Source organism: Fundulus heteroclitus, chromosome 17 (genome assembly GCF_011125445.2).
Source record: "Fundulus heteroclitus isolate FHET01 chromosome 17, MU-UCD_Fhet_4.1, whole genome shotgun sequence".
NCBI lineage: Eukaryota > Metazoa > Chordata > Actinopteri > Cyprinodontiformes > Fundulidae > Fundulus > Fundulus heteroclitus.
The window spans coordinates 15,056,441-15,083,982 of record NC_046377.1 but is presented as its reverse complement, the minus strand read 5'-3'; the positions used below and the strand labels follow the sequence as shown (position 1 = coordinate 15,083,982).

Genomic DNA, 27,542 nt, shown 5'->3' with positions numbered 1-27,542 from the left:
TTTCTTTTGTGTACCGGAGGACGAAGAAAGAAGAAAGAAATGGATAATTTCAATGAAAAGGATTGCTGGATGCCAATCGACTGTGGCAGCCATCTTACCATGACAGAATTTGAAGTCTACACTTCATCTCCGGTAAATACAACTTAATTTTGCACTAGTCATTGTACTACTTAAATCATTATATAAATAAAAAATTAGGATACATATTTAAGTCAAGACGTAAACGTTTGTTTCGTAGTAATATACATACATGTACAATGCATGCAAACCCTCTTGCATGAGTCTGTGAAAAGGATTAATAAGACAAAACCACCAAAATAATCCTTTGTGAACAATGTTTTTTTTAATTAATTAAATGCTTATTGTGGAATCGTAGTCATTTTCCGACTTTTAATTTAAATGCATGTACTGGGTTAGGCAGGGAAATCTATTGGCCAGCCCCACCAAGATTTTTTTTCATCAGCCGCCACTAATATATATACAGTGTGCGATTTGCAAAAAAACCAGAGGGGGGGGGATCATTTCCTCGATTAATCACATAATGTCGATAGGTAACTCGAGATTATTTGCAAATTAATTGTATGTTTTTTTCCTTTTATTTCTGAAAGTGTAATAGCCTGTTTGGGCATTTTAATATGCAATTTTGCAATAAATGACACTAATAAAATACATGCTTGTACAAAAAATATTTTTATTTTGTTATTTTTCAAGCACTTTTGAGAATTGGAATGAAAACATCCTAGTGACAAATGTTAAACTCTGGACTATAATGGCTAAATGACTAATCATGACGCCCTGATGTTTACACAATGTGTAAATAAATTTCTAAATAAATACCATGCCGATATTTTTTTTTTTGCCTCTTAAACAAAGATAGACATGGTAATAGGCATTAATACAAATTTTACATTTCAATAAAGTCATAAGTTGTATTGTTCATTTTTTCACTCTCTCTCTCACACACATCTAATTCTAAGCTTTCACACCAACAATAACTTCTTTGAATATTTTTGCTTGCTGTTTATATCCATATTCACACAGTTTAAGTCTGGAAAAAGGTTTTAAATCTCCAGGTCATTCCAGTCTTACACTTTGCTTGCAACTGGGCAGGAGCTTAGTACCCTGAATGAGACTGTTTAGCAACTGTTTAGTAACTCCAGGTCCTTCGTTTGGCAACGTAATTCTAACCTGACAGAAGCCAGATGCATGTCTCGCTCCGCCTAGCTCCACTCACATACATCTGGGACACCGCCATAGGAATTGCCTTTATTGAAGGCTGGGCCTTATCAAAACTTCTTGCATATGATTGGATAAGCCATTGTCTGTCATCTTTATCGACGTGCTATTTCAACCACTCACACCGAAGCTAACCCGTGACGCTGATGAGAGCGACGCAGGGGAAAAAACACTTTTTTTATGTGTTTGCGGCTCTAGTGGCACGCGTTTTATTGACAGTGAGCTGACAGGAAGAGGGGGAAAGACAGGCGGCAAAGTGCCGCGGGTCGGAGTCGATCCCGGGCCGACCGCGTTGAGGACTAAAGGCCTCCTAATATGGTTCACACTAACCGCTCCGGGGCGCGTCCGCGTCTGCAGCGGACGCGCCCCGGAAAACAAAACTTGCCAAATCCAATCGGGAGAAGGGCGAAAACATCGTTTCCACAAAAAAAGCCTTCAGAGCCGTTCTCTGATGTTCTTTTAATGAAACAATATTAGGTAGATTGGACAACACGGAAGAAATAGCAGCACCAATGTTAACGCTTGCTTCCTCGACGAGCCGCCATTGCTATCAAAACAGTCTCACATCACGGTCGCGTCTCCACTACGTCACATCTATGAAATGCCAGCCCTGCGTCCTGATTGGCCAGACCATAAAATTGGTTGGAGAAATCACTTTCAATGGGCGATGTCCCAGATGGATGTGAGTGGAGCTAGGCGGAGCAACATACGTCTGGCATGAGTCAGGTTAACGTAATAGACCCCTTGCAACCACGTGACTCCGTTACCCAGAACCCCTTGCGTGGCGGCCATATTGGTTGGCACGCCATTTGACGAAATGACGAGTTCTCCAGGTATTTTTCTTCTTTAGATAACGTATCACAAGATCGTTTTAAGAGTAAGTTGATGGTTGATGGTATCAGATTGCCAGATCCACACAGCAAAAGCCTGAAGGGACGGAGCGAGTCTGTGAAATGCTGGCCAATGGTTTCATACCGCGACACAGCTGCTTTATAAACACGGCAGGCCAGTACTGACAAGAGAGCACGAAAGCCATGAAACCACTGGACGGCTACAATTATTTTATATCAGGAAAAAGGCTCCAGTAACCCCCGCGACGCCATGAAGGATTAAGCGGGTCAGAAAATGGATGGATGTTCAAACATGTTTGTGTAACAGCACAAAGCAAAGAGGAAGACCCGCCCGGTAGGTTAAAAAAACATCACTCACTACGGATTATTTTGGTGTTTTTGTCTTGTTAAAATGGGTGGGGGTGTCGGCGTAAACACAGAAGTACTAGCGGGCGGAGGGGAGGTGGTGATCGCTACACTGGCCGGAGAGCCGCCGCTGTCTGGAGCGGCAGGAAGCGGGTGCTGCTCCAGACAGCGGCGGCTATAGCAGCAACAGCGGCTCTCCGGCCCGTGTAGCGATCGTTACGCTGGCCGCTATACAGATCGCTACACGGCCCGTGTAGCGATCTGTATAGCGGCCAGCGTAACGATCGCTACACGGGCCGGAGAGCCGCCGCTGTCTGCTGCTTCAGACAGCGGCGGAGGGGAGGTAGCTATCGCTACACGGCCGCTTCTCCGGCCCGTGTAGCCGGCCCGTGTAGCCGTGTAGCTATCGCTACACGGGCCGGAGAAGCCGCCCGTGTAGCTTCAGACAGCCGCCGCTGTCTGAAGCTACACGGGCGGCTTCTCGATCGCTACACGGGCCGGAGAAGCCGCTGTTGCTGCTACAGACAGCGGCGGAGGGGAGGTAGCTATCACTACACGGGGCGCTTCTCCGGGCCGTGTAGCGATCGCTACCTCCCCTCCGCCGCTATTTAAGTAGAACAATGACTAGAGCAGAATTAAGTTGTATTTACCGGAGATGAAGTGTAGACTGCAAATTCTGTCGTGTTATGGTGGCTCCCCCAGTCCATTGGGAGGGTCTGCCTGCGCTCTTTTCATTGAAAATATCCAATTCTTTCTTCTTTCCTCATCCTTCGGTAAATGACAGAAACGTACATCCAACGATTTGGAATGCCTCTTTGTGCAACCGGGAGCACAACAAGTCGTAGGCATTGTTTAGATTCCAAAAATAAACTAACTAAAAGTACGCTCTAAATCACCCGTTTTGTCATGTAGTAGACGGGCTGTGAGGCTAGCCTGCCCACCAAGATGGAGGCGCGCACCCCCGATCACGTGACTGTGACGTCAGATGCAAGGGGTCTATTCAGCCTTAGTTTGTCAAATACAGAGAAAACAAATTAATAAGCATTAAAGTACGGTTCATGGGTTGGGTTTCTGCAATGTTATCAGCATGTTAAAAGCTCATCTTCAGAACCAATTTCTGCTCAAAATGGTGATCTGCACCATCTACTTTTAGCAGTTATCACCGGTTATAAAACAGAATTCATAAGATAGTATATATTAAATATTGCTTGTGTTACAAATTAACTCCCCTCACCAAAAGCAAATTCAAAAGAACTATGATGATGAATTTCCACAGCCACATTTTCTGAATACCACTCTGCGTTTAGCGGAATAAAGAAAGTTTAATGTCAAGTTCAAATGTTTTCTTTGCTTTTGTTCTTTTTTTGCAGTAGAATTGATCAGAAGAGGTGGTTAGACCTTTATAACTTAAGTTCAAATTAGTCTGGTGGGAAATAAAGTGAACGTTTTGGGACTTTAAAAGAAATGAAGAAAAAATGGTAAAATTATTTGTCAAGAACCAAGCAGCTATAATGTTCCATGTTTTGAGTATATGAAGTACATAGAAAATGACTTTTTATATAACATCATTGCAAAAAAAAACAAAAAACATTTCCAACCATAGCTGTCCTGACACATAAGTACACACTTATAACTAATTGTTCATCGTTTAACCAGATGCCTAAAATACTCTCAGGAGTTCCATGAAGTTTAAATAGCAGGCCATTTATTATTATCAAGACTCTTTTTGCTTTTCAGACCCTCAGACAAATCTTTGGCCTGTTGCCAAAACCTCGTTCTCTGTAAATTACACCATGGCGTCCCTCTAGCAGGCATACCAGTTGTATTATTCACAATTTCTCCCCAGAAAACAAGTTATTCACTGATTGAGAAAAAAAGTAAACAATCTATAGCTTATTCCTGATGAGCAGAACCCACACCTGTGTCTCTCATAAAGAGCTAACAGCTGATGGTACAGGAGTGGGTTATGTAAAAACCAACCAACCAACAGATCTGTACATTAGTGTCACATTCAGCAGTGACGGACCACTGTGCGGAGCAACAAAGTAGAGCAAGCTTTAATTGCTTTATAAAGACTCTTTCTTTTTGAATTTACATAGACATGGTGGCTGGATATGACAATGAGGGCAGAGATCTTATACACTCTATTATCCTTTTCTTTATCAAAGCGTTCCTACACATTTTCAGGTTAAAGTTTCATACTTTTCCAGACTTAAATTTCCAGAAAACTATTGCTGTGTCTTCTGTTTAAAGTATGAATACTTTTCCAAAGCATTCCCACAGCTTTTAGATAGAAAACGATGGATAGATGAACGGATAGACAGTTGGGCAAACAAATGTTCACATGATGTGCAAATGGTTGGATGAGTGGATGCAAGATTGGACAGATGAATGAATAGATACACGGGGGGAGGATGATGCTGGATGGATGGATGGAAAATGAACAGATGGATGAGTGCACAGAAGACTGATGGATGATTGACCAATTAATGGTCAATATTATTGAGGTGAACAGCTCAGTAATATTCAAAATGATTTACAACTGTGTATAAGTCTTTATGTACCACATGAACTGTACTGAAAGCAAATAATTGTTAAATGTTTATCAGATTTAATATCAGCACCAATAGCAATGCCGTGATATAAGCAGAGTAGATTGCACAAATATAATGAGGGTCATTAGAAACTTGACAGAACATCTCTAGAAAGCAGCAACTACTTTCAAAAGAATCAGAATCAGCTTTATTTGTCAAGTTGTGGCACACAAAAATGTATTTTACTTTGGTTCCACTTCACTCTTCAATAAAGAAATGTTCATTAAAAATATGTAGAAAGGGAAATAACAAGTTATATATTTTTTGTAAATATGTGCACACAGTGTTTTTACTGAAGACAAAGACAGTTGAATTAGTGCAAATATGCATGGTATCGATCTGGACACTCAGGCTGTTAAGTGTTCATCAGAGTGACAGCCTGGGGAAAGAAACTGTCTCTTTAGTAGCTGGATTTGGCAAAGAGTGCTCTGTAGGTCCAACCTGAAGGTCAAAGTCAAAACAGTTTGTCTGCAGAGAAGTTACCTGACCTGCAAATCTATTATATGTGCAAAACATATCTAGTGTGTGTGTGTGTGTGTGTGTGTGTGTGTGTGTGTGTGTGTGTGTGTGTGTGTGTGTATATGTAGATAGATAGATAGATAGATAGATAGATAGACTAAATATGCAAACAATATGTGGGTTTTGGTAAAATCAGGAAATACTAAATGTTGCCCAGGGCTGAAAAATGTGTTGTTTGGTGACGAGTTTCACCAGTGTGATATTTTTTTTTTTTTTTTACCAGGCTCTTTTCTAACAAACCTGTAATGCCGTCAGCAGTACAGTTTCTGACAATCTCTGACAAAGCGGTGAATTTGATCTTCGAAATTGACCTTCATTTTATGCCAAAACCCAGGGACATCACTTTGCTCACCACAGCAGCTCCTCAGAGCTATTTTGACACTATGCTGTTGCTGCTCTGAACATTGCCTTTGGTGATGAAAGGCTTCCAGTAGTGTCAGTCGGCTGACTGAGTACATGAGTTCAAATGTCCGGCTCTTACTGTACTCTCGGACTCTTGCTCTGGTGGGGATGCTAAAGCAAGTGCAGCACTACTATTCAACAAATTAGCAATTCTGGTCTCGTTCAAGTTGGGAAAATTTCAGGCACAAACCCAAATCTTTGCTCGGTAAGCATGAACACGTGTGGATATAATGCAGAAGCTGCAGATAGCTCCAACAGCTTTAATTAAATTAGACAAATCCCCATTTCTGTGTCCACTAACAATAACTTCTGCTCTATCTGGGACCTACAATAGAGCGCGCTCAGAGTTGGAATTGAAGCTTACAGATGAAAATACTCTGGGGTGGGGAAATGTTAAGAAGGAGGATTACATTGGAAACTGAAAAGGAATTACATGTAAATCTATATATTCTGGACAATGTCTACCTAATTAAACTCAAAATCTGGCCCTCCAGGGTGCCTTTTACAAAGCAGCGCTTCTTTATACAATTTGTATTTTCAAGGATTATTTTAAAGCTCAACCTGCTTCCTCACCCCCCTTTGTGTATTCAAAACATTAAATTCATTTTATTACACTATAATGAGATATTACAGTAGAGTTGCCCCCAAGAAAAAAACTTTAACATTTATAATTTCACTTGTACAAGCCACAGTTAAGGGTGCAGTGTGAATTAATTTAAATATGATGAATGATATGGCATGAGAGCAGCTGTAGAGCTGTACAGCCACATGCTGATAGTACCAGCCCAGTGGGAACATTAATAGTGGACTCCAATGCCAGGGGCTCAGTCTAATACCTGGTACTTTATTAACATGATGGCTGCGAGGATGTTCAAATTTAATGGCTGGGATAGTAAAGTTCACAGATGGCTCCCCGGAATAATACTGATGAGATTGAGAACAGCATCCCCTGTGAGTAGAATAGATTCCAATCCCAACACATCCATCTCATTTAGGCTCATTTAATTGAAAAATATTTCATTGATTAAGATTAGCAACAATCATGAGGCGAATGAAACATTGTCATAACACTTTCAGGAAAATGATTTTTCTCCATCAATATGTAGATTTATGCAACACAGTGCATTATAAAGAACGAAGCACAGGTGTGCCTAGAATTATTAGTTCGTTGTATGTTCACTAGTTAGCTTTGTTCTTTGTAATATCAAATTAACATTTGTTGTTTTTTACAACTAAAAGGTTGAATTATGGAGCAAATTAAAGACTGAGATAAATTATAAAGGGTGAAATGCATGCTTTGAAAATGCAGTTAGTTGCTGAATCTTTGCAAAGAAAGACTAAATGTCAGTGCTAATTGTGTAGGTGTCACTTTTTGTATTTTCCCAGTGGCATTTGCTTTTATCCTTGCAGGAGTCTTTTATGCACAGATAGTGTGTTCTATGGGCTATATGTACATTTTAAAAAAGCTCATCATGTTATCTAGAATTTTGTTTATTGCCCCTCTGAGGGACCTAATCTCACTTACTGCAAACTAGATAAAAGATTTTGCTCTCTGCAGAAAACAACCCCACAAACCTCCTTTACCATGTTCAGCTACGTTCCTTTCCTTTAAGAATATATATTGTTTAGGTGAGCTAACAAGTCCTTCAATAGTATTGTAGGTAGGACTTTGAATCGTCTTGTTACTGAAATGCACTAAATAAATAAACCTGCCTTGCCTAAAATGTAAATAAATAAAAAGCAACAAAAAACAAAATAACCCTTATTACTGAATTATTAGAAGTAGGCATATCTCAGTGTGAACATGAACCATGGTTTATAAAATTGGTCATGTGGTATAAATTACTTTTATTACATTTGCTTACATACAGGATATTGTTTTGGAGATTTAGTCAGTCATATGTATACCATATGATGGTTAAAACACCTCAGCTTTTCTCATGTTCTATTAAATGTGAATCATTTTTAAACCTGTTCACATTTAGTCACGTTACAACTAAGGCTACACATTATATTGTGTATATATTCCCAGCCCAATATCAGTGTGTGCACTATTAATGTTGTAAAGGACTATTTATATTCCAACAAGAAGCTTTCACGCTAATGTCATATGTAGCCTTTTGAACAAATTCTGACTTTTTTTTTGTTGGTAAAATGAAAAAAGCAATGTGACTGCCATTTTTTTCATCAAATAACATTGTTCTATAAGTTTGAATTAATGCTTCCTTTTTGTGGTAGAACCAAGCTAATTGCCGTCCCGTAAAATTCCGGCAGCAGATGCTCACACCAGACACAGATGACGTTTCCCAAAACGTTAGAGTGATGGAAGCACAGATGACAGAGAGAGGAAAGAAGAAAAACTTAAAAAGGTTCCATATATTGTGGATATCATTGCAATAGCTGTGTTTACATGCACAAAATGTCACGACTGAATTGAACGGTATTTGGACCACCTATAATAGACACATTATATAGGCACACAATCAAGTAAGCCGATCATAATGTGCGTTTATATGCACCTGGCTTATTTCAGAATAGAACCACTCGGACTTGCGCAGTTAGAAAATTTCCCTTAAATAAAAACACAGAAGTAGAAACCTCCGTTTTTGCTGAACAACAAAAAATAGCAAACAAAGCAGTATTATACGGGTTTGTTTGTCTTCCAGCGCCAAGGGTGGATTTGCACGAGGTTCTAATTATGGTTGAGTTATTACTGAATAAATAACAACTTTGAGCTCTTTTAGTGTTTCGAAATGAAAGGTTGTATCAGGAGCCCCAACAGTTTTTCTTACCGACAACTTTCCACCACTCAACAACGCGGAAATACGTTGCGTTTAGGTCGGGCGCACATGCTCACTGGGGTCAGTCTGCCACATTCGTTATAACTTGATACTGTTAAACGTTTACCTGCATGTTGATCGCATTATCAATCGGCATAAACCACCCCTCTCATTCAGAATACAATTTCATTCCAATTGAGCTTAATCCAATCACAATATTCCGATTAGCTCGTTTGCATGACACATTTCTATTCTGATCGCCCCTTTATTCCCATTACTTTTGTCCATGTAAACGTGGCTATTGTTATTGCCAACGCAATATTTTCTAATATCTTGTATCTTTGTATTTTATTGGGATTTTTTATGATAAACCAACACAATAACGCAATAAAGAGACTTACGATTTTGATGAGGAGAGAGCATCTACACACATCCAGGTTGAGTTCATAGAACTTCTGTAACAGCAATGCACCAACTCCACCTCCAAGCTCTTGGAATGCTCTGCATGTCTGGTATTTCAGACCTATGAGCAGCTCTACGCCGTAATGATGATGAACAACACGGCACACAGTAGCTGTCTGACTGATGTGCACCTCTAAAGTATTCTGGGAGTTTGCACAGCTCTGGATGTAACACCAGACATCAAATTGTTGCCAAGAAACAGTGCTAAGCATGCTCCTCAGACAAATGAAGGCCTGAGAAAATGAAACATTGCTTGGCTTAACTTTAGTTAATGTGTTGTTTTTTTTTCTTTATTACCTGCCAGAACAAGACAGCTTTTATTTGCAAACCTTCAGGTTTTCAGAAACTATGTATTGCTCCTTTTTTAATCTATTTTAATCTTCAAATATTGTTTTCTAACCTGGTCCTAATTTAAACTCCACATCTTTACCCCTGACCGTTCTGCTGTGGTCCTTGGTCTTCATGATCCGTGTTCACTAATGTTCTCTGACAAACCTCAAGCACAGAACAGCTTGGATCTCTGTGATCGTACTAACATGGGGTGGACTCTGCTTACTAAGTCACACTGGGTATCACTTAGAAGTAAAAACATGTGTATGACTTTCCTTCACTTTCACTGCACTACTTTGTGTTGGTCGCAAAATATGTGACTAATTATGTTGCCGTAAAAAATTTGGAAAATTTAGAATGCTATGAGTACTTCACATGGATTTCTAACTAAGCAACATCAACCAATAATATGCTAAATGTGAAGTGTTACTTTAAAAATTGCAGAGCAATTTATGTTTTGGGGAATAAGCACATTACTTGGGTAAAAAACTAAAAACCACTTGAGTTGGTCCTCTGGACGGGTTCTTCTTTGTTGAAACGTCCTCCAAGAGACTTCTTCAGTCTGAGGAGTTTCAGGGATTGTACATTGCAGTCTATATAGCGGGCTCAAGAACAGAACAAACTATTTTATTAAGCTTATTATTAATGACAATTTTTTAGGGGTAAAATAACAATCATATTGAGTTTTTTGTAGCGATGTTTGGTAGGTTTGATTCATACATGGGCTAGAGCATTATCAGTTGAGCACAAAGAACCTTATCAAAGTCATTTCTTTGACTATTGTCTCTTACATTTACTGAAACTGTTTCATAGCAACACACTTCCATCTTCTTTAACAAACTGCAGTTGCTGGGTGTGAAAAATCCAAGGTCTTTGATGCGTCATGTGTCTGATATTAAGCTAATCTCTCCATCTGATTCAGGAATCGGGCTTGATGACGAATACACAGAGAGGATTTATCAGAAACATGTTGCACCCACGGTGCAGCACCAAAAATAGGTAAACAGGTTATACTGTTTGGGCTTCACATTGGGACTCTTGGTAGATTTTAATCTGAAATACATCAGTAAAGACGCTCTTTGTTTCTGTTGTGAATAATGCAAAGAGGCACTCTGAGGCAGCCTGGTGTCATTGTGAATCGGCAGGAAAACCCAGGGAAAATTGTTTAAATCTGTTGCGATTTGTACTGTTCTGTGTCACAGCTGCTTGTGGTGTAACGTGATGATGTGCAGAGAAACTCTAATGCTCCTGAAATGTGTCATGATGGAGCGGCTGGCATCCCCTATAAAAGCTTTTTCAGGGTAGATTTCATCTGCGATGGTGGCAAAGTTATGTTGATAAAAACACGCCGTGCTGGCAGTCAACAAAAACAGATTATGTTTTACTGCGCTGCTTTTGACACAAGAATTGCCACCATTATAGGAGATAAGAGCATGATGCGTATTTCTTTGTAATAATGATGACTTCTAACTGAATTACACATTAAATTAAAGGAAACCCAGCTTACGCTTTTAATAAGCAGCAAATTTATGAATGATTTTAAATCAGTAATTTCCCTTCGATGCATAAAATGCATTTTATTTTTTTCCATCAGCATGTTTAAGCTTTACAGTAAATGGCCCAAATGCTGAGTCATTTTTACTACACCATCTGTGACTGCACATTAAAAGTCAGATTTCTGCGTGGCCATAAACGACACCATTAAAACCCAAACGACACCTCTCTCGGTCTGATTCATGCCACATTTAGAGCCATGTGAGGTGTACAATCAGCTAATTGTTGCTGCAGCTTGTTGCAGCACTTGACATGCATTTATTACAAAAAAAAAGAAGGGTAACCATTAGTTTATGGTTCTTTTCTAAGAAAGCTCCATAGCTTTACAGCTCAATCACTGCACAGCAGGGCATGATTGGTCCGCTGGAGAAAATCAAGAGGAGACCTCCCAGATCTGAGCCGGTCACTGTAATGAAAGGAGGAAACAGAATGAATGGGTATGAGTGCGCCCATTCATTCAAACGCTGCTTTAGAATTTTGCCTTTATGAATAAAGGAGCCAATTAACACTCCCTCTGCCTCCAATTAACTGTGAGTCTACCTCTGGCAACGTGTGACAGCACAGAGTCGCCCGTTTAAAAATGTCAGAAAGACAGAAGAAGCCTTCGCCGAGAAGAAGCCGTCCACGAAAAACGCGTGTGAAAGCGAGCTGGTCCTGTTGTGATGGCGGCTGCTATCCGGAGGGACTGAAGCAGGTAAATTCTGGACACAGGCTTCAACCGCTGGTGGACAGAGGGCAGAGCGTGAGCGGGTGTTAGACAGAGATAACAGACAGGGGAGCAATGTGATATGCATAAAATTAGCTGGCACAAACCATAAATTAACCAACCAGAGGAGCAGATTGACATTATAAATGGGATGAAATTAACTTTGTCTTCCAAAAACTGCATATTTTAGCTGCCAGTCTGTGCTTGGTAAAAAAAAAAAAGAAAGAAAGAAACTGAGTTCATCAGATTTTAACTTCTAAGAGATGATCCGTCACTGAACTGAAGCGTGAAATGTTTTATTTGTTGGCATGTTGAATGAAAAGGACATTTAAGTAAAAAAAAGAAAAATACAATTTTAGGAGAAACCAGGTTTAACAAGCTTTTCTATGAGCGTTCACTTTTACAAATGAACTCAGACAATGTAACTGCAATGTGTTGCATCTTTGCAATTTCCAGCCTTTTCACACGTTACGTCATTCCAACCATAAACCTCAATGTTTTTTTTGTGTTAGGACTCAAAGCAGTGGGAAGTAGAAGGGAACGTGATGCATGGTATTCAGCCTCCTTTCTTCTGATACCCATAAATAAAATCAAACCGGAGCCAATTAATTAGCCAATTGCAAGTTGGCTAATTAATACATGGACTCTACCAGTGTGTAATTTTAGCTCTGTATATACAAAGCTGTGTTTGAAGGCCCCTGTCTACAATTATGAGAATAAGGTCAGAGATGAAGTGTAGAACTTTAAATTGGAGCTAGGTTGTAACACCATCATAAGCTTGGAATATCTCACAAAGTTTTAATTTTGACCGTACATATTACATTTATTTTACTCACAGCTTTTTGGACTAACATGCAATTTAGTTTTACTCATATTTTATTTATCTGCAGCGTTTTTAGTTTTAGTCTACTTTGGGTAGAAATACTTAATTAAGTCAATTTAAGCAACAAAATAGGACTTCATAGAAGAATGCTTGTATAAATCTAGGTGAAAAGTGTACGGATTAACTTTTATTGGAAACAACCTTATTTAAATTAGTTTTTCAATCGAACACCAGACCTGGTAAATAAGATGTGTATTTAAAAAAATATCCTCACTACTTTTCCCACTTAGAATCTGAAAGCAGCATTGATTTCCAGTACTTAATTTAGACTTTAAAAGTCTGTTTGTCCTAAACAGTAAACTGATAAACAATATGATTTTTATTTTCTACTTGTGCAGTGTTTCTGTTGTATTTTAGCTCCTTCAGTTGCTTTGTCTAGGAGAGTAATGTCTGTTACAGCATTAAGCAGAGAGGCTGAAAAAGTTGGCTGACATGTCACTTTTTTAGCATTCTGTTGCAGACATTAATCCCTGGTGTATAGATATTAAAGATATTAAAACCTAGTATACTGATTAAAATAATTCAACTTTGACATTTAAATTTAATCTCCCTGCAATATTCTTATATTTATTTGTCAACAAATAATTAAATAAATTTCCTTCATATTTTCATTCTAGTTGTCTCTTTTTATGTAGTTTCTGTGTGTATTAAAGAGCATTGATTATTATTATTTTTTTTTTTATAATAGTTAAGGTTGACAAAACCAGTACTTCAGAGAGCTGTTCCTAGTTATCTGAAATTGTAAAGAAAATAGCACAAATGCACAGCTACCAAGACACGGAGACAACGGGAGCATTTATCACCAAAGCAGCGGAGAGACGTTAAAACTGTTTACTTCTATGCATTCAATACTGGGCTGGGCTCCTTTTGCATGAATTACTGCGGTGTGGCATGGAAGCAGTCGGCCTGTGACACCGCTGAGGAGTAATGGAGACCCAGGTTGCTTCCATAGCGGCTTCAGGTCTTCTGTATTGTCAGGACTGGTGTCTCTCGTCATCATCCTCTTGATAATACTCCTAGGGCTCTTTATGGGGTGGAAATCAGGCAATGTGGGCTCTGCTCCTCTCTTTTCTTCCTCCAGACCCTGGGACCTTGATTTTCAAATGAAACGCAACGTTTACTTTAACCAGAAAAGAGGACTTTAGAACACTGAGCAACAGTCCACTTCTTATCCTGCCCATGGGGAGGATTTGTCTCCAGCCTTAGCATTCCTCCTTCCCTCCTCAGAATGACGATCTGAGCGCTCAGACTCCTTAAAGACAACAGGAGTTCCAACACAGAGCACGGCTCCTTGAGGCGGACACATGGCGATTAAAACAGCAATCAAGTTTACTTTTTAACAAGTTCTTTTAATGTGGACAGCATACGTGCTTTTACCTCTGATTTACACATTTAACAAAGGCCTTCCTGTGTTTCTTTGCTTCTGTTAGCCATGATATAACAAAGATTGCCTGGCTTATTTAAATACACATTAATATTCCTGAGGTGCTCTGCGTTGACCATTTATGGCTGACTGTACGCATGTAAAGGGCTGAAATGAGGCGGGACGTGGTGAGCAAACATCCAGGTGCAGCTGTGATCTATAAAAGGTGCTGGTGTGCGTGCGCATGGTTTTATGAATCTGAATTTATTTAATTTTTTTGTGGTGTACTTACACTTTTACCTTGGATTCTACGCCACGTTTTAGAAATGAGACCCCTGGGGATCTGCCCGGTCAGCAGTGAAGCCTACTGACCCAGACTGGGAGGCCATTTTTGCCTTTGCCAGTGTTTTGGCTGGTTAGGGCATGACACCACAAGTTTCCAATATTTAACTTTTTCACAATATCCCACTTTTTAATGCACTTAATTTCTGTTTTTTTTTTTTACCTGTAGACGATAGTCATCAAAGACAGAAAGGCTTGAAATATTTCAGTCTCTTTAAATAATCTATACAATATATGAGTTTTACTTTATGAAATGAGTGACACACTTTGTCACCACATTCTATTTTCTTATGTACTTGTAGGTTGCCTGGGGGTGCTGCTGCTCCTGCACTTCACTGATGACCTACCTCTGTGCTGCGCGTACAGCTGCCCCGGGGAGATGCCTCCTGACCGTCTGCCTGGGACTGTTGCAGCCCTCCGGAGCCGGGCCCACCTGTCCTTAGCTGCTGTGTGTTTCTCGCCTTCTACCGTTCTCCCCACTTTTGCTCCGCACACCTCCTGGTGAGAAACTCGTTCATATACACAAATAATCCAATTGTGGGCATACATATCTTGTGCTTGTAAATCAGAACGTGTAGCTGTGAATACATTTTTCTATGTTGTATGCCGGTTATCTGGTTCCCTGATTGTTAGGAGCCTGTATGTGTGACGTTTCTTCTTTGCTTTAGAGCAGCTGTATGTTGTTTTTTCATTTTGTGTGTAATGATCCTATGCTTTAAAATTAATTCAAGAGAAGTTGAGATTTGATGTGTTTTTTTTTTAGGGCTGGACATAGTTAACCTGACAGAAGCCAGACGTATGTTGCTCCGCCTACCTCCACTCACATACATCTGGGACATCGCCCATTGAAAGTGATTTCTCCAACCAATTTTATGGTCTGGCCAATCAGGACGCAGGGCTGGAGTTTCATAGATGTGACGTAGTGGAGACGCGACCATGACATGAGACTGTTTTGATAGCAATGGCGGCTCGTCAAGGAAGCAAGCGTTAGCATTGATGCTGCTATTTCTTCCGTGTTGTCCAATCTACCTAATATTGTTTCATTAAAAGAACATCAGAGAACGCCTCTGAAGGCTTTTGTTGATGGGAACAATGTTTTTGCCCTTCTCCCGACCGGATTTGGCAATTTTTGTTTTCCAGCGGACGCGCAGACGCGGACGCACCCCGGAGCGGTTAGCGGTTAGCGCGAACCATATTAGGAGGCCTTTAGTCCTCAACGCGGTCGGCCCGGGATCAACTCCGATCCGCGGCGCTTTGCCGCCTGTCTTCCCCCTCTTCCTGTCAGCTCACTGTCAATAAAACGCGTGCCACTAGAGCCGCAAACAAATTTTTTCTGCGTCGCGATCATCAGCGTCACGGGTTAGCTTCGGTGTGAGTGGTTGAAATAGCACGTCGATAAAGATGACAGACAAGTGGCTTATCCAATCATATGCAAGGAGTTTTGATAAGGCCCAGCCTTCAGTAAAGGCAATTCCTATGGCGGTGTCCCAGATGTATGTGAGTGGAGCTAGGCGGAGCGACATGCATCTGGCTTCTGTCAGGTTAGGACATAGTCAGATCTGGCAACAAACCTGCCCTCCAGTTGATTGACAGGCCACAGCAAGTAGTTTGAAGGAATCGCGATAAGAGTTAACGAGTATTCGGTAGAGATGGTTGAACTGGATTCATAATGGAGAAAAGCCGGACACAAATTTCTAAATTAAGTCTGAAAATGGTTTATTGATGACTGTAATGACTTCACATGTATGCTCCTCAGATCTCCAAAAGTTGGGCTCAGGAGCGGTAAAGTAGGACTGAGTCTGTGCTCTAAATGTCACATTACGTTGCTGTATTGACGCAGATTACAGGGTTTTTCATGTGCGAGTTAGCTAGCAAGGTAAAGTTCTCTTTAGCTAGCGGAGATGTTGGAGTCACCATTCATACCCGCCTGTCTTTCTCCTCTTTATCCGTTCTTCAGATGGGTCGCAGATTGCTGTATTCAATTTTCTTATTTTTATTCCTATGAAAATAAATCCCAACAGCAGATTTCGGTTCATTATTTCATTAACAACAAGACATAAAGCAGATAACTGCCATATCAGCCTAGATGCTAGACCAGAGTGGCTACATCATAAGGCCCGTTTACACTACACTTTTTTAACCGAGCCGAGACCAGTCCGAGCTCGGTAACCGAGATAACTCTTGTGTGTAAATAGTCAGCAGACTGAACCGGACCGCGCTAAACATAACCGGACCGCGCTAACTGCGGACCAGTTCCTTACTAGGTCTCGGCCTGTTTTTTTTCTGGCCCGGTTTTCTGATAAAGAGCGCATGAGCAGACCGCGTCATCCCCTTACAGTCAGCTGACTGTCCGCGGGTTTTCCGCCGTGTCTGGCTGCACGTCCCGATTCACACTCTATTCAGACAAATTTCAGACATTCATAAAAATACTAGCTTCCTTACCGTGCCACATGGTTTCCAGAGATGATTCTGCTTAGCATTGTGATGAACCTCAGTGCCTGTCGTTGTTTCCTGCGTCTGTAAATCCTTGTTAGACGTTTGTTTGTCTTATCCACGTCCCAAAAGCCGACTCTGTCTAACCATAATATCCTGAATGTTACGGGTGCCGCCATTTTGATTTGCTCGGTCCCGCCTTCAATTCCAGAGAGCGGTAGTACCGCAGATTGCCACTAGGAGGCGAGGAGCAACCAAGAAACCTCTTGTGTGTAAACGGCCGTCTTACCTCGGTTAACTGATTCAAGCTCGGACTGGTCTCGGCATGGCTCGGTTTTTAGGTGTAGTGTAAACGGGCCTATAAATGCTCAGACATTTGAGTTCATGGAGCTCCTCTGTATTTCTTTCTCTCGCTATCGTACCTACTTACCAGATACAAATTATATAATTACATACTGGTTAGCGTGTTGATTTTTACAGCACAGTAAGAGCCTGTCTAACATAACTTGATGTGTTACTAGTCTGCTTTGTTTCTTACAGGAATAAAAGGAAGCAGTGGAGATATTTCAGACCCTGGGAGTCCTGACAGCTCCCAGTCCAGATCTGGCCAGCCGGGTCCATGTCTTCTCATACCAGCAGGTCAGAGCCAGTTCAAACATTGCCTCATGCTGTAACAGGAAGTTGATTTTGGCCAAATAAACCTTAATTGTGATGTTTTGTGTTTTTTTCAGTAAAGGGCTAATTTTTGTGATATTTTTATTGCTGCTATACTGATTTTGATTGTATTATTTTTCTTTTAAAATTGGATTTCAGCATGTGACTGTGACGCAAATACTTCTGCCTCTGGTGAGCCAGAGCTGCAAGGCCGACGTCCCATCAAGCCTCTTCCCTCCTCCTCTACCACAGCATGGTAGGCTCACGCTTATTCACCAATCTTTGAACTGTCCCAATAATAGCTATTCTGACATATAATAATGGAAACAAACGTTATTGGCATTAATTAGCCTAAAATCCAGGTGCAGCTTCACTTGAACAATACAGACGGTTTCCATGTTTCGGTTGTTGTTGTGCAAGGAATGTGTATGAGAGACATAAAGAAATGCATCTGGGTTATTAGAAATCCTCTGCTTTGGAGAATTATCCTTAGATACCAGGTTAGAGATACAATATATTTTCCTTTATTCGTATATATGAACCCCTTATAAAGCCCCCTCTTGTTGCCCCAAAAAGCCGAACCATATTATTTTAATTCATGCAAACTTGTTGAATTTGAACAGAATGAGTCTTTGCTCGGTTCAGTCAGTTGACGTTTGACCTGGTGCATGGATAAAAGTCTACCACTGTGGGGGAAAAAAATAAAAATTAAATAGGAAATGATAAGATGGACAACAAAGCTTTGATTCAAATGGTACAGCACATTAATTTTTGTCCCCTTTTGAACATTCTTGATAAATAGATGCAGATTAAATGATTGGACTTTGCATTTATTCTTAGTGAATATTAGAGCTGCTCCACGTGTTGCTTTTTAGGGACATATCTCCCTTTGTTAGGCTATTTGTGCTTTTTGCATGTAGTAGCTGCATTTTGTGGAGCTGCTGTTGTATGTTGAGAGTCTGATTTTCTAAGGCTGGCTGAGCTAAGATACAGTTGCCTAATAACTGTAGGGGGAGTGGTGGCCTAGTGGTTAGAGCACAGAGCTTCGGTCCCAGAGGTTCTGAGTTCAACTCCCACAAGCTGCCATTCTGGGTCCCTGAGCAAGACCCTTAACCCCCAATTGCTCCCCAGGCGCCGCACAGTGGCAGCCCACTGCTCCCTAAGGGGATGGGTTAAGATGCAGAAGTGAATTTCTCCATTGTGAGATCAATAAAGTTCAAATATTATTATTAATGCTACCATAGATATTTTAGCTACTGTGCAACTATATGAGTATTACAACCTTGTTTTGTTTTTAAACCAATAATCTTAAGTACAGTAGTCTGTCTGCTGAAGCTCCATGTTCTGCTTGTATTGTTAAGCAAAAGGTCAATGTAATCCACGTCTGTCTTAAACAAATACATCAGACATTTTTGCCACGTCCGTCAACATAAGAATCCTCAAGAAGTCAAATTATACTGTTCCAATAAGCTTTTTAAACCTTCATAGAAACAACAAAAAACTGTGAACTATATAAAGTATTTACCAATGGATTGTGATTTTCTTTTTAATGCATTTTTGCCACATATTTCACATTTTCCAAAGGACTCCATTGTAGAGAATCAATAGTATTTGGAGTCAAAGACCTACAGCCCTTAATTATGCTAAAAGTTGTAAAATGACAGGACAGCAACCAGAGCTACAATAAAATGCTTTCAATTAAAGCATACGCAGACAAAGTCCAGACCTTAATCCACTCAAGGGTTAGTCTTAAAAATTGTTGTTCAGACATGATCAATCAATCTGATTGAGCTTGAATTAGTTTTCAATGAAGACTGGGCTCTAGCTACGTGGAAACATACCCCCTAAAGACTGGCAGCTGTATTTGTTGCCAGTATAAATGCAAGGCACAGTTCAGATTTTTTGAAAGCCAAGAATCCCTCCTGTTCACAACTATGTCTTAGTTTTTGTTGGTCTGTCACACAAAATTCAAATAACATAAACTGAGATGTGTGGTTGTAAGGTGATAAAATGTGAACAATTTTATAGCGCTGCATGTCAGCCCTTAAATGCTTGTTTTATTGTTTGCTCTGTGGTTTGTTAATAATTAAGATCCGTTTTCTCATTGAACTGAGTAGAGAGGAAATGTATCACCGGTTCATGAAAAAAATATATTTCCTCTGCCGCTGTTGTTGGTTCACATCAAATCAGTGTTTGTTTGTCTCCCTGTCAGTTTTGTACAGTATGTGCACTGGTGACACACAGAGCGAGATCACAGGGAAAGCTCCCGTTGCCTGATTGCAGAAGGACCTGTGTGATGGCTGCTTTTCTCTTACAAATCCCTCAGAACAAGGCATCCTTTCCTAGTTTAATTGTTGTTGACACAGTTTGGATTTGGCTGTCTCAAATGCTGCCGAAGACACCCAATAATCGACACTTCTGAGCAAACAATTTACTGAGAGCCCTACCGCCTAATCTGGCTGTTTCGTCTTCTGGGCGTAGTTTCAACTGTGACAGCTTTTACAAACAGCGAGTGGAGATGAAATCTGAAGGCTTAACTTACAACTCGAACAGACAACCGCTTTTCATATCTTCTGTGATTGCTTTCTCTTCCTTTGTTTTTTCCACTCCGACGGGCGAGCCGGACCATTATCTCTCCAGCTTGGCGAGGAGGCGCAATGAGGCAAACACGGAGAGACGATGGATAGTTTGTGACCAAAAAAAAAAAAAAGACAGAGAGGGGACATGGATCTAAAAAAGAAAGCCATCACAGAGAGTCCATGAGTCAGCTGACAGCATAGACAGCATTCTTAATTGTCCTTAGAGCATATTTCTCATCCTAACTCCTGGTAATTGGACATGAGCACTGGTGATAAATTGCTCAGGCTACCTTGAATTTGGTGACGACTTTGTGGCTGCGAAATTTAAACGGGCACCCAGCAGGGAGGGATGTCTGCAGCATATTTTTCAGTTAAATTCCTGACATTGTCTGAAGAATGAAATTAGATCTCATCTGTCCACAGACGAACCATGAATCATTTCCTTTTCACACGCCAGTTCATCACTTTGCAGGTACAGTGCCTTGCAAATAGAACCCAAACTCTGTTAAACCTTTTTACATTTTGCCATTTACCATCAAAAACATTTTTCCTTAGCATTTACCAATCTGAAAAGTGTTTCATGCATTTGCCCTATTTAGCCCCCCTGATTCAATAATTTGTAGAACCCCATTGACTGGAATTACAGTTGTAAACTTTTTGGGGTGCGTCTCTGGCAGCTTTGCACATTTGTGAAGCAGATTTTTCCCATTCTTTACAAAATTGCTGAATGTCAGCCCATTTGATGGACAATTAAACATCAGTTTTAAAGTCCTGCCACAGATTCCCAATTGGATTTAGGTTTAGACCAGGAGTTTGCAACATCTTTGGCTCTTTATACCCTCTGCAATGGCTCTAAATGAGGAAGAAGCATCTAATGTGTTTACATATAGATATAAGTTTTCACTTTTTTCATGGAATAATTACACTGAATTCACAACAAAATAACCCTAAAAGTAACAATAGTATCTTTCTGGACTGAATTTACTTCTCATTGGGTTGGAAACAGCTTATCTTTTTCAAGGTTTTATTTTAAAACCTTTAAATACTAATAAAATTATTCTTTAACAAAATGATATTTTTCCTATAATAGGCTTTTATCCAAAACTTGAGTTGTCTTTTTTTTCTCCAATGGCCATGTAACGAGTTTTATTTAGCTGTACTGAGGGCAAAAATGGCTCCTTGGATTGTAAAGGTTGCAGACGAGGTCTAGACTATTCTAACATAACTATGCTTTGCTCTGAACCACACCGTTGTAGCTCTTGTTCAGGGTCACTGTCCAGCTGTGTCAGACTGATGTGCAGCGTTAGGCTTCTGCCACCCATTGTGTTTTTCATGCAGACCAAAAAGCTAATCTTTGGTGTTAGCAGATCAGCTCCTAACTGTGCTGTGAAAAAGTGGTTGCCCCTGCACATCATTCTTTATCACGCACAAGTACTTTGACTCCTCAAAAAAAAAAAAAAGTTAATATTAAAAATTATCTAAATAAAGTGTCAGTTTTCTAATGATAAAATTTAATAGGAGAATAAAGCTATCAAAACTAACCTGGTGTTATGTGAAACTTGACAGTTCCCTAAACCGATTAAACTGCTTCTAACCCTTGGCAGCAACACCAGGCATTTTCGGTACGTTTCAGTTCCCTCACATTGGAGGTTTTTAGGATGAATCGTCATGTCACAACAGCTCAATTGAATGGAGGTCAGACTTTAACAAAACCATTCTACTACCTCCATTTTTTTTTAACCATTTAGTGGTCGGCGTGGAGACCATTGTCCTGCTGCATAGCACAGGTCTGCTCTCCCTTAAGGTTAAAAACTCAAGCGCAAACTGTATTTTTTGGTAGAGAGCAGTATCCATGTTATACTGTCAATGCCATATTTCTGTCAATGATGGCACATTGTCTGGGTCTCACTTACATGCCCCTTTTTTGCACGGTGTCTTATTGTTGAACCCAGAACACGAATATTGAGGCTTGCAGGGCTTTAGATGTTGTCCATGATTTGTGACCTCCTAATGAGCTTTTCCTGTGATCTTGGGATCATTTTGGTAGCCTAGAGTCTGCTGTGATGATTAGCCATTTTTCTACATTTTCGTCATGAATGGATAAAGACTTACTGTGGTCCCATGAAGCCCAAAGCCTTAGAAATGGTTTTGTAAGCTTTACTAGATCGGTAGATGTCAGTAACTTTGTTTTCATGTGTTTTTGAATCTCTTTAGATTGAACGATGGTGTCACTTTTGAGATGTCTAGGTTATGTTGTCTGACAATTGAGTTTATTAAGTTCTTGATTCTACAAGTCTGGGAGTAGTCAGGCCTGTGTACAGCATGCAAATCTCGTTATTGTCCCAATTCACAACAACCCACCAATTTGTATAGGTGTATCACTAAGAATCCTTTGTTATCGCGAAGTTTGTGGTTTTTAACATGGTAAAATGTGAGGAAGTTTAAAGAGGCCATGATATCACAGTATAAACTATTTCTTGTAGTAGCAACTGTAAATTCTCCAAATAATTTAGTTTAAAAAAATTTTTCAGGGGTTTGTTTTGGCAGGTCAGATTTCCCTTCTCAGTAAAAGGGTTGGGTACGGTAACGATAAGTGGGTCTACCAAGTTCACTTCACTCTGATTGGCTACAACCATATTTGGAAAACTGTTCCCATGTAGACTGAGAGTGGCAGCCCCAGATCCGCCTCCCTGTATCAGCTTGAAAAGGAGGCAGACACCGCTGAAGCTGCGTAGCGCAAATATCCAATGTAAATTTAACTTCACCCTGGTACAAACTGGGGTTATAAAACTGTGTTAACTCCCCATAAATGAACTTCAGCCACTCTGATTCTCTCATCCTTTGGCAGTAAGGGAAACGCCCATCTGTTTCTGAGCAACCTCGGACATAACAATTCCCCCTTTTTGTAGCTATCCTCTTCTCAAGTGGGACAGTCAGACATGCTAGCGCAACTCTCACCATCAAATGAGCCGGTTAATGTATCAGCTGGGGGAAGGCTTTTTGCTTGATAGTGTGCTCTGATTGGAGAAAATGAATTACGTGGAAAGTTAAAAAGCTTTCTGAACTGTTTTTGAGCAAAGAGACAAAGCTGACGGCCCCTAAGCAGGTCCTTTGGTACCCGCTCTTGACATTCACACAGCTTCATCCTTATTAGTGCAAAACACATATTATACCCCCAAACACTCAGAATTTTTTCATTTGCTGTCATGGCCCCTTTAAAGCAAGTATGGAGGCACTTCGTATAAGCCATGTTTAAAAAACAAAAACACTCTGAGATTGGAGTTGCTTTTCTTTAATCGGATCTAATTCTATAACAGCCCTCTTTCTCAAGCACTCGTACAAAATACAACCTTTGTTCCCATAAATTAAAAAGCCAAGTTTGATTGTTTAAACCACAGCTGTGTTTTAAAACATTGCAGCCCAGCTGCAATTTAATTGCCTTGTACTTTTTTCCTTCCACAGAACAATTATCTGCTTGGGAAATAAAACACTCTTAGTTCCGTCATCTTTAAATTAACCTCTCAGGACACTTTGATCTTCATATTGACCAAAATAGAGATACAATTTTTAAAAAGACAATAAAATAGCTTTGTGGTCTTCAACAAAGGAGCAACGTCACAATAACTGTACGTCAGCGGCTCGTAAGGATACAGTAAATAATGGAGTGGCCATTGTCTGTTTCCAGATTTCTAGTTGCTTAACCTGTTAAGCTTTCATTGGTAAAGCAGAATAGGCTTAAGTATTTTCTCTTTAATATTGGGGGGGGAAAATAAGCTGAAGGCACAGGTGACGCCAAGTTCATCTGGCAATGATGAAAATCTTTATTGCCCCATATCAGCATCTGTAGCTGGTCTATGGGACTATAAATAATGCAGTGATATGCCCTGTGACACTGATGTGCACAAACACGAGCCCAAATTCCCCATCACGGGATGAATGCAGTTTAAAGGGTTCATGCTGAAGCAGGGAGCATCTCCTGCTCGTTTTATCAGCCCAGCCTGCTAAGGATGAAGCCTTCACACGCCGAGCTGTCACTCACCAGACGGTAAAAGTGATGGATCTTCATTGGTGATGAAAACATTCACCATGCATCTCCGATGCAAATTAACTGTCTTGTTCAAGTGAACATGAATGCATGCATGCATTTTTTTTTTAACCAAGACTTGGGTTTCAGCAGGGTGACCTTGAAGATGTAACAGAGATGAAAACAAGATAAAAAAAAAAATACAGAGCTTTGTTATCCATTATGGAAGTGCTCTGTCTTTCGTTTTGTTGAAATGGTTTCAGGAAAGCTTTAAATGTGGTTTATGGGAGCAAACCTGAAATTCATTTCAGAATTAGCCAACCAGAGGAAGTCTACTATACACTGTAATTTAATGTGCCATCTATTCCAACCTTTCTCTATCAGGTTTCATTTAGCTAACATGAAATAATTTCTCTAGAGGGGGAAATGGTGCTATGCTTTTGAAATTCCACACTTTTGTACTAAATTCGTTGGGCTTTGATAAACCAGATTAACCCAAAACAGCAAGAAAAACTACCAACTGCACAACAAAAATATTCATATACGAAACGTGTAAATAGTTAACATGTTCATTTGTAAAACTGTGCTTATCACCTGGTGGGTTTGAGTCTTGGTTGAGTCTTTTTGATATAGAATTTGTTCTTTTCATGATTATCTCCTTTGCTAAGGACCAGAATATAAGTGAGTTCTTTTGAGAATTTATTTTCTTTAAGGTGAGAAGTCTATGTACATTCCATTAGTATTTGGTAGAATTGCCTTTAAAACTATATGACTTGATCTAACTAACCTGATGGATCATTATTGATTTGAAAGACAACTTTTACCTTCCGGGCTGATTTATTGAAATGCTGTCAATGTTTCCTGCTAATTTTCTCTTCTGCAGAAAAACACAGTGCACTTTATAGTTGCAATGGTGTTTTTAGGCTCATCGGCTTTGTCTTTGGTCCAGATGTAACAATTGTCATAGTCAGAAAATACCCACTGTAGCATATGCCTCCGTGCATGGATTTGCTTATTTCTCTTGGAGTACTGGATTCTTCCTCGCCGAGTGGCCTGTCAGCTTGTGTCAATACAGGACTTTGTGCACTAATCGGAAGATACCATTTTAAATCATTAGTCAAAAGTGATTGAAAGCATGAAGCTTAGCTGTTTTTTTTTTTTAAAAAACTCGTTCCAGTTGTTAGGATGAGCAAACAGATATGAGGAATGACCAAAGGTGATCCACACTATTGGAAATGCTGAAGCTCATGATGGTAAGGTGTAGTTTTGCCAATCATTCCCCTAAAAATAATCTGATAACATTGCAGCAATGTCCAATTGAGTAAAGATTGCAATGGTGATTGTTGAAAGGAGCATGTGTTACAAAACAGATTGCGGGATGACTGGTGGCATCAGGTTTTTGGAGACATTCTTGTAAAGTCACTGTAATCTAAAATAATTGAAGAATTGCTATTTTGACCAGGCTGTGTGGGTGACAAGTCACCGGTGATGATACTGGAATATCAGATAATCAGTGGTAATGAAATATTGTGTTAAAAGACAATCATCTTTTTGGTCAAGGGATTGTGCCTCGTATTTAAACCACACTATGGGCAACCTCCAGTGACCTTGGGGGGGATGAATGAGAGACATGCCTACTCAGATATTACCCGGATTACCAAGGTCTGCATCATATATTAGGGAATAAGGACATTCTGATGGGAAGTGGCCAACTGGAACAAAACACACATGGATGAGAGTAGAGAATAATTGCTGGCATGCTACTATACCTACATACAAGCCCAAGAAAAGAGGTTTCATGTAGAAAAAATTTGGATCTATAGAAGCTTTGAAATTACGCAACCACACCAACCAGGAAATGTCTAACTCAGTGTTCTAATATTTGCAAGAGCAACTTACAGTCAATTAGATTGGTGAGGTAAAACAAGACGCGTTGGTAACGGGGAGCCAGGAAAGCAGAACTTAAAGGGGACATATCATGCAAAATCGACTTTAGCCCTTAAATACATTTTGTTGCGTAGTCAAATCCGGGCCTAGTCTTCTGAAAAATAACTACAAAGTGTGCAATCTCTGCTCTCCAGAAATTTCTGTTTTGGGGGGCTGTGCTTACACATCATGTCACGCAAAAGATTGTGAGATTGCCTATAGCTCCTTAGCGCTGGTAAGGGGCTATGCTAGGAAGCATACAGCCTGCATTATTTGGTCAGCACTTATGGTGAACGCTGACACACTTCCACTTTAGCTGAAGAGTCCTTACCAATTAGACCCTTTCAGATGCAGCCAAGGTCATGGACCTCCAGCTTATCAATTTTGCGAACCCACCATATTCTTTTTACGGCACAATTATGTAGTCCAAGCTAAAGGATGCAAAAGCTTCAAGTCAAAATGTTGATTTTTTTTTTTTGGGTACATTAACCCACACCAGCTAAGTTTACATGGACAAAAGTAATGGTAAATAAATGCGTTATGTTAGCACGTCAATCGGAATGAAATTGTAATCCGAATGAGAGGGGTGGTTTGTGCCGATTGATAATCCGATCGAGATGCATATAAACACTTAAGCAAAACTGTCAGGGCTCCCGATACAATCTTTCTCTTCGTAACATTAAAAGAGCTCAATATTTTTATTATTCAGTAACGTTTCAAACATGTTTAGAACCTGGTGCAAGTCAAGCCTGGGTGCTTGAAAGACAAAAACTCATAATGCTTTGTTTGCCGTTTTTTGTTGTTCAGCAAAGACACAAGTGTGCCCATATAAAAGGTGCAATCTGATTTATTTATTTTTCTAATTCTGAAGACATTTTAATCCGTTGTGCACGTAAACATAGCTACAGTTCATTACACTGTCCCCCAGCATTCTGCAAAATTAGCGAAGTGGAATGCTCTGTGACATGGAGGTTAGCAGACTGTGAAGTGCAAACTTTGCATTCAAACAAAACCGCACCAAAATACGTTTCTTCCAGACACACCTAAGAGTCTGTGGTGCAACAATAGCCGTGTTTGAATCATCCCTTTTTTAAGTTTGCATTTTCAAATTTCACGTTAGAAAAAGTTGATGAAAATGGCAAAATTATAATTAAATTGCGTAATGGATTATGCTAAAATTGTTCAAATTAGACCAGGTCAGTACAACATGGATGTTTTAAAGCAACATTGAGAGGTCTTCAACGTGATTCAGCGAAGTTAGAAAACTCCCGAACAGCTAAGCTAACGCTAGCCGTATTAACTTGACGTACAGCCCGTCAAGCTGCACAACAATGCTCAGTTGTGGGACTGCCGTGTGTTCAGAGCAGTTATCGATACCAAATATTTGTTATAAGCCAATTATTCAAGTATTAAAAATTTTTATTTAGGTTTCATATCAGCAATTTAGAAATTGATGTTTTGCTTACACCAGTTCAGATATTTTATTTTGGATAACTTACCTTGTATATTTTGGCTCCTGTAAAAATGTTGGTTACAAGAAAAAGTTTCTGATTTCACAT

General features: G+C 39.9%; 1 long non-coding RNA gene across 1 annotated transcript; it reads left to right on the top strand.

Annotated features, from left to right (window-relative positions):
- The first annotated feature begins 6 nt into the window (after positions 1-6).
- Positions 7-17,712, top strand: LOC118566570. The gene is made up of 4 exons (XR_004933121.1): positions 7-132; positions 14,670-14,868; positions 17,341-17,439; positions 17,614-17,712. It is a non-coding gene; the product is annotated as an uncharacterized LOC118566570 (long non-coding RNA).
- Positions 17,713-27,542: the final 9,830 nt, after the last annotated feature.